Source organism: Tachyglossus aculeatus, chromosome 3 (assembly GCF_015852505.1).
Source record: "Tachyglossus aculeatus isolate mTacAcu1 chromosome 3, mTacAcu1.pri, whole genome shotgun sequence".
Classification (NCBI taxonomy): domain Eukaryota; kingdom Metazoa; phylum Chordata; class Mammalia; order Monotremata; family Tachyglossidae; genus Tachyglossus; species Tachyglossus aculeatus.
The window spans coordinates 43396846-43405510 of record NC_052068.1 but is presented as its reverse complement, the minus strand read 5'-3'; positions in this window follow the sequence as shown (position 1 = coordinate 43405510).

Genomic DNA, 8665 nt, shown 5'->3' with positions numbered 1-8665 from the left:
GGGAGGAAGTTGCAGGGACTGTGTCCATTTATTGTTATATTTTACTCCCCAAGTGCTCAATACAGTGCTCTGCACATAATAATCACTCAGTAAACACTAATGACTGACTTCATTGAAACAGGAGAACTAGTGGATAGGAAGAGGAGAAGAGAGGGGAGAATACAAAATAACTGAATTCCCTCAGAAATTCTGGAATATTCAAGTTGGAATGTTTCCCTTTTGTTCTCATTCCTCCTTACACCTTTTTACCTTCAGATTCAATCAATCAATCAATCAATCGTATTTATTGAGTGCTTACTGTGTGCAGAGCACTGTACTAAGCGCTTGGGATGTACAAGCTGGCAACATATAGAGACAGTCCCTACCCAACAGTGGGCTTACAGTCTAGAAGGGGGAGACAGAGAACACAATCAAACATACTAACAAAATAAAATACATAGAATAGATAGGTACAAGTAAAATAAATAAATAGAGTAATAAATATGGACAAAATAAATAGAGTAATAAATATGTAAAAAAACAATTGTTCTTAGGTTAGAAGTTTATTCTGGGTAAACAGTGTGGGAGAAGCAGGGTGGCTCAGTGGAAAGAGCACGGGCTTTGGAGTCAGAGGTCATGGGTTCAAGTCCTGGCTCTGCCAATTGCCAGCTGTGTGACTTTGGACAAGTCACTTAACTTCTCTGGGCCTCAGTTACCTCATCTATAAAATGGGGTTTAAGACTGTGAGCCCCCCGTGGGACAACCTGATCACCTTGTAACCTCACCAGTGCTTAGAACGGTGCTTTGCACATAATAAGTGCTTAATAAATGCTATCATTATTATTATTATTAATAAACACATTTCTAGAGCAAATAAGATTGATGGCTGTTCTCTTTGAAGATGATCTATCTCTCTCAAGCTCTGTCCCACTTGGTTCGCCAACCCCTTTGGCTTTGCATTCACAGTGCCCAGTGAATAGCTGAGACCTGAGATTGAACTCATAGGTTTGACCCCTAATATTAGTATGGTGCCCTAAAAATGCCTAGAATGGTTTCACGAATATATTCTCAAAAATTTGCCATAATTCCAAGTTATCCCTCCTATTCACTTTAACATCTTTAAGGTATAATTGATCAAAAAGTAACTAATCTTCTCCTTTTAAGTAGGACTTTTTAAAGGCAACTTACAGCATTAAAGATTTTTTTAAAGTTAACAATGCATTTTAGCATCTTTCTAAAAATCATGCATTTTATCCATCTTAGATCCCCCAATGGCCAGAGTGGATTTAACTCTGAAAAGGCTAGATTTACTTTTGTAAGGCTTTTAACATTGTAAATATTGGGTTCATTACATTACCTGTTCAGTTACATAGCCCATTCATGAATAGAACTACAAGGAAATAAATAGGTCAATGAAGATCTGCTTGCAAAGGCAATAGTTTCAGTGCTCAATAGTCCTTTCTTGACTCTACCGAAGGAAGGGACATTTTTTAGACTGATTTTCAAAGTTATTTCAGCTTTACAAATAGGTCTTAAGTTAGGAGGAGCGTGGTTAATACCTTATAGTAAGTAATGACCTTTACTAGAATATTTTAGTTGCTACTTTTCAAGATTGACACTTTTTTTTGATTTTTAGTTATCATCTTAGACTTTCCAGATTCAATGACTATATTCTTTGCAAAGGTAGAAGAACAAATGAAAGGAAAAATGAGTAAAGTAAGATATAAAGCAATTTATCACTCATTATTAGATAACAGGTAATCTAGGAAAGTTCATCACTGACTACACATTATTAGGTTGATTTTTAGATGGTCATATTTGTTGTTGTGCCTTATTATAGTCTATTATCCTTATTTTGGAAAATACAAGGTGTGAAGCTAAAGATTGTTTCTTCAGGGACACTTTTAATTTGATCACAAAACTACTGGGAATAATTAGAGCAAATGACAGTGGAACTTCCTTCAGAGGTTCTGTTAATTCCACAATCAGAATACCTGGATCCTTGATTTATTTTTATTCTTTTTTTAAGCTCTGGCTCCCTTGATTAGAACAGCAAGGGATCCAATGAAGAATGCTTGAAAGTTTATTAGTGTAAATCATATTCTATTTTTAGAGCAATTTCAAATATAAAGTGTTAATGTGAAGTCCTGAATACTTATCCTATTATCCCTTAGTTTCAAATTTGTGTTTTTTGTTCATCAGATTATTTTTGCTATTCCACCAGTTCCTCAACTGGTAAACTGCCTTCATTTGAAATTAGACACTATCATCTGTTTGTCAGTATCAATAAATATGTTGGTCAGTCATTGATCACGTTGGAAATCCAGGTTACAATTGGCTTTTCTTGCAGACAATGCTCCTGACTTGCTGTGTAGTTACGGGACGATAGATGACATCTCTGTGGGTGCTCATATTCTTACTTGATGATTGGGGATAACTACTATTATCATTTTCATATTTTTTATCTATATCAGTATTTCCCTCTACAGACTCTTCAAAAGGCTAAAATAGTCTAGAAAACTTAGGAGTGAGTTTTTTCATGCCTTCTTTTTGTCTCTGAATTGAAACCATCAGGCATGATCTCCCTTCAATCTCCTCTGCTCCTCTCCAGCCCTTCCCTCCTTCTTCAACTCTCCCATCTTTCTCAACAGTATCTTCAACAGTTCTTCTACCTTCTCTCAAAATCTAGCCCCTCCCCCTAATGACTGACCCCATCATCATGCACCACATCAAAACACTTGCCCCCTCCCTTCTTCTATCCCTGACTGCTATCTTCAGCTGTTCATTTTCCATTGGCTTTTCCCTCACTGCTGTCGAACATGCTCATGTGTCCCCTATTCTTAAAAAAACCCTCCCTTAACTACAAGGCTCCCTCCAGTTATTATTGTATTTTGTTAAGCACTTACTGTGTGTCAGGCACTGTACTAAGCGGTGGGGTGGATACAAGCAAATCAGGGTGTACACAATCCATGTTCCACATGGGACTCACAGTCTTAATCCCCATTTTACAGATAAGGTAACTGAGGTACAGGGAAGTTAAGTGACTTGGCCACAGTGGCCACACAGTGACTTGGCCAAGGCCACACAGCAGACATGTGGTGGAGACAGGATTAGAACCCATGATCTTCTGACTCCCAGCCCATGCTCTATCCACTACACCATGCTGCTTCCTAACCCATATATCTCTCCTACCATTCTTCTTCAGAATTCTTGTCAGTTACTTACACCTGCAGTTTCCAGTTCCTGTCCTCCAATTCTCTCCTTGACCCCCTCCAATCTGACTTCTGCACCCTTCATTCCACATAACTTGCCTTCTCAAAGATAACTTTCTTGCCAACTCCTAATCCTCTTCGACCCTAACCTTAATACTTCTCGACCTCTCAGCTGTCTTTGGCACTGTCTAGCACCCCCTTCTCCTGGAAACATTATCCAACACTGCCCTCACTGACAAGTTTCCTCTCTTGGTTCTTCTCATATCTCTGGTGTTCATTCTCAATCTGTTTTGCTGGCTCCTCCTCTGCCTCTCATCCTCTGACAGTAGGGGTTCCTCAAGGCTCAGTTTTGGCTCCCCTTCAATTCTCCATCTACAACCACTCACTTGGAGAACTCATTCGCTCCTAGGGCTTCAACTACCAACTCTATGCAGTTGATTCCCAAATCTGTTGCTTCCAGCCGTTATCCCTCTCCTTCTCCACAGTCTCATATTTTCTCCTGCCTTCTGGACATCTCTACTTAGATGTTTCACCAATACCTCAAATTTAACATATTCAAAACAGACCCGCTTATCTTACCCAAACCCTGTCTTGTCCCTGACTTTCCTGTCACTGTAGACACCACCACCATCTTCCTTGTCTCACAGGCCTGTGGCATTACCCCCGATTCATCTCTCTCATTCAACCCACACATCGTGTCACCATATCCTGACAGTTCAGTCTTCACGTCACTAAAATCTGCCCTTTCTTTTCCATCCAAATTGCTACCATATTAATCAAGCACTTATCCTATCCTGCCTTGTTTACTGCAACAGCCTTCTTGCTGACTGCCCTGCTTCCTGTCTCTTTCCCTACTCCACTCCAAACTTTTCTCTGCTGCCTGGATCATTTTTCTACAGAAATGTTCAGTCCGTGCTTCCCGACTGCTCAAGAACCTCCAGGGATTGCCCGTCCACCTCTGCATTAAATAGAAATGCCCTATCATTTATCTTAAAGCACTCAATCACTTTGTCCCCTCCTACCTCACTTTTCTGATTTCCTACTATAATCCATCCCACATATCTCGTTCCTCCAATGCTACCTACTCACTGTACCTCAATCTCAATCTCACCTGTCTTGCAACTGGCCTCTTGTCCACATACTGCCTCCAGCCTGGAATGCCCTCCCTCTTCATATCACACAGATGATCATTCTCCCATCTCCAAAGCCATTTTGAAGGCACATATCCTCCAAGAGGCTTTCTTTGACTAGTCCCTCATTTTCTATTCTCCCATTTCCTTCTGCACCGCCCTTGTGCTTGGATTTGCCCCCTTTATTCATCTCTCCTTCATCCCCACAACACTTATTACCTATCCATAATTTATATTAATTTCTGTTTTGCCCACTACAATGTAAGCTGGTTGTGGATGGGGAACATGTATACCCACTCTGTTATATTGTACTCTCCAGAGTTTAGGTCAGTGCTCTGCACTCAGTAAGGGCTTAGTAAATAAGGTTAATTTGATTGAACGATTCTCTGAGCTCGCATATAATTTCAAACATCAAACAACCTTTCTCCCATACTTACTGGTATCTCTGGAATTGAGAATCACCTCAATTGAGAATCAGCATTGAATTTTGGAAAGAGCATGGGCCTGCGTGTCACAGGACCTTGGTTCTACTCCTTTCACTTCTATTAACCTTCTATGTGGCCTTGTTCAAGTCACTTAAATTCCCTGTGCCTTAGTTCCTTCATCTACAAAATGGAGGTTCAATACCTGTTCCCTCCTTCTTAGACTGTGAGTTCCACAAAGGACCTGATGATCATATATCTACCCCAGGGTTTAGTACCCTGTTTGGCACATAGTAATTACTTAACAAAATCCACTATTATCATCATTATTATTATCATCACCTGAACTGTGTTGAACAATAATTGTGCTAGAGGTCAGAGTTTCAATTTTTTTTTTTCTAAAAAACTTAATATTATTTCCGTCTGCCCTCATTATGTTCTGGGTGTAGGGCCATGGGATCTAATAACTTGTAGGACTGCTTAAGAGTTGGAGCATAATAGGAAGTTCTCTCTAAGGGCATTAAATGAGCTGATTGAAAGGAATTTGTACTTAGCAGACATTAGTTATATTAACCAAGGCGTTATTATCCCCCCTTGTGTCTTGGGCACCTTAAAATTACCTTCCTTTGAGGCTAAGTCCTTCTCCAAGGTCTGCATATGTGATTAAAAATCTAACATATATCAATTACTTCTATGAATCTAAGAAGGAGAGAAATACATTTACTACTACTTTAAAGAAGCTCTGGAGTTCACATAGTGGTACTTGCTTGTATGCCTTACACAGTAGATCATTTATTAATAAGGACATTATTTCCAGCTTCAGTTGAGAAAGTTACTGAGACTTATAAGCCTGTGACAGTGGAATTGGATCAGGAAGGATCAAGATAATGGGGGCGGATATTTCTGATAAGGTCTGATATCACAGAATTTGAACTTTGCTGCCTTTAATGGGAGAGGATTATCTGATCTGAGATATTGGCACTTGGCTATTTCTCACTTTGTTACATTGTGTGATGCCTTCTTTTTTGATTTCAAGAGTGATAGCTCATCTCTATGAAATCTGGGCTAAATTTCTAAACAGATTTTTGCAAATACAGATTAGGCTCCTTCTCAAAACTCAGGTTTTGACTTTTAACTCCATCCATGCAAATATTCTTAAATCTTTTCTTAAAAATAGATGATTCCATGTTTACTGCTAGGTAGCAATCAGGCTGGAAGCAGACAGGAGGGAGAGAAAAAGGAAGATGTGATCATTGGAGAAAACAACACTTTTTACTTGAAGATAGGAATAGAAATTCTAACGTTTTTAGGTTGTTTTTTTTTTTTTACCAAATCCAGTGAGAATACATGCATAGTGAGCACATAAACTTGTTATGGGCAGGGATTGTGTCTGCTAATTCTGTTGCATTGTACTCTCCCAAGTGATTAGTACAATGCTCTGCACATAGTAAGTGTTCAATAAATATGATTGATAATCTGAAAGATTATTTCAGAAAGGGTGACAACGTGCAATCTTTCATTGATAGTTGGTGGTAAACCTATGAGATTTGTCTTAGGAGATGGAAGAATGGACAAATATGGCTTTATAGGATTTTTGAAAGTAAATTCAATCTGGGAAGTTTCTTCAGTGCCTTAGCAACAAATTTCCTGAAACAATTTGCCTCATGGGAAAATTCCCAAGAATTGACTACAATTAAAAAAAAAAAAAGCGACAGCACATTTATGGTCACAACTCTGTCTTCCTTCCCTTTCCATTCCTTATTCCAGGCCTTTCACACTCACCTTGAGAACCATCTGTCTGGTTGATGGTGCTCACCGGCCCTCAACTGTGTAGCAATTGAGTGTATCAGGAAACACAATACTCAAATGCAAGGAAGCAAGATTAGAAATAGAAGTGCAGGGGGCCTGTTTTCACACCCCACGACATGATTTTAGCATCCTCTTATTTACTGGTTCTCTTTTCATGTAGAGCTGCAGCCCAATCCATAAATACTGACTATCGTGTTCCTTAGGAAAAACAAGAAAAGTGTCAAATGGCAGATGCATACCGGCCTTTATTATTTTTTCTCCACCTCTCCTAGGAGACTTGCCTCTTTATATTGCAAATGCTAATCAATCAGTTGTATTTATTAAGCACTTACTGTGTGTAGAGAACTGTACTAAATCCATCATTCAGTTGTATTTATTGAGAGCTTATGGTATTCAGAGCACTGTACCAAGCACTTGGGGGAGAGTACAATATAACAGTAGAACAAAATCAATCTCTGCCCACAATGAGCTTACAGTCTAGAAGACCAAATGCTTAGGAAAGAACAGTACAATAGATTGGTGGACTCATTCCATCACTTCCCACATGAGCTTACCATCTGTGAGCCCATGGTTGGGTAAGGACTGTCTCTCTTTGTTGCCGAATTGTTCTTTCTAAGTGCTTAGTGTAGTGCTCTGCACACAGTAAATGCTCAATAAATACAACTGATTGAATGAGACGGACATTAAAGTAAATTATGAATATGTTCCTAAGTGCTCTGTGGCTGAGGGTGGGGTGCCTAAGGATTCCAAATCCAAGTTCATAGGTGACACAGAATGGAGGGTGGATAGGGGAAATGAGGGCTTACTAAGTGAAGGCCTTTTGAAGATATAATTTTAGGAGGACTTGGAAGGTGGGGAGAGCTGTATCAATATGATTTGAAGGAAGAGTGAGTTAGAGGGAGGATGTAGACAGGAAGTTGTCAATGGGGTAGATGAAATTGAGGTACAAAGAATAGGTTAGCATTAGAGGAGGGCATTGTGTGGGTTGGGTTGAAGTAGGAGATCAGCCAGGTAAGATAAGGGGAAGAGCTGACTGAGTGCCTTAAAGCCAATGATCAGGAGTTTCTGTTTGATGCAGAAGTGGATGAGTAAGAATGATATTAGTTTGAATGGAGAGAAAAAAGTGGTTTCTAGATATGTTGCCTAAATTCAGTAGAATATTGGGTTTGTATTTAGAGTAACTGGATCAATTTATTGATTTTTTTTTCCCTGCAACATACTCCGAGACTGCCGGGAGTTTGGATCCCTCTATTTTAGGTAGACTAGGATGCTAGCCAAGTTAAAAACTAAAGAGTTGTATTAATTGGATGCAATGAAATGATTGTCTAATTTATGCTTCAATGCTTAGTAGAACAACAGAAAGCATTCATATTGATAAATTAATAAATATTCATAATTTATTTTAAAGTCTGCCTCATTCCTTCAGTCATATTTATTGAGTGCTCACTGTGTGCAGAGCACTGTACTAAGCACTTGGGAAGTACGATTTGGCAACAAATGCACTGTTTTAGTCTATCAAAATCATATTGTATCTGTTTTGTGCTATTTTCAAAACAATTTATAATTAGTGATTACATTACCCATTTCCTTGTACAGAAGAAAAATACATATTTTCCCAAATTCAAGAATGAAAGCATTATTGAGTATCCTGCAAAATATCTTGGAAGATTAGGAATATAATTGTTTTCCTAAATTCTGGTGAAAAGATTTTGTCAAACATTCTTTCTTGTCACACCGTCTTTCTGAAATATAGCATAAACTTGCCATAAAGTCTGGGTTTTTCTTTGTTCTAACAAGAATAATTTGAAAGTATGCAATGTTTGCATTCCAGTCTATATTCACATTCATATTCCCTTGATTTTTACTAAGTTCCATTATCTTTGCATCATGTCATCCAGTAGTAATGTGAATAGATGTCTTTTGGATGGATGGGGTGACATTTTTGGGCTCTATTTTACCACACAAAAGCCTCCAGTTAAATGCATTCATTTTCCTGCTTTCTAAAGGCAGGTGGGTAGGAACTAACAGTGTTTGTTACCATGGCATCAAGGGAGGTTAGGCGTGGAGGAAAAGAATTGTTTTCACTGGAAGCAATAGCCCCAGTTGCTGTCAT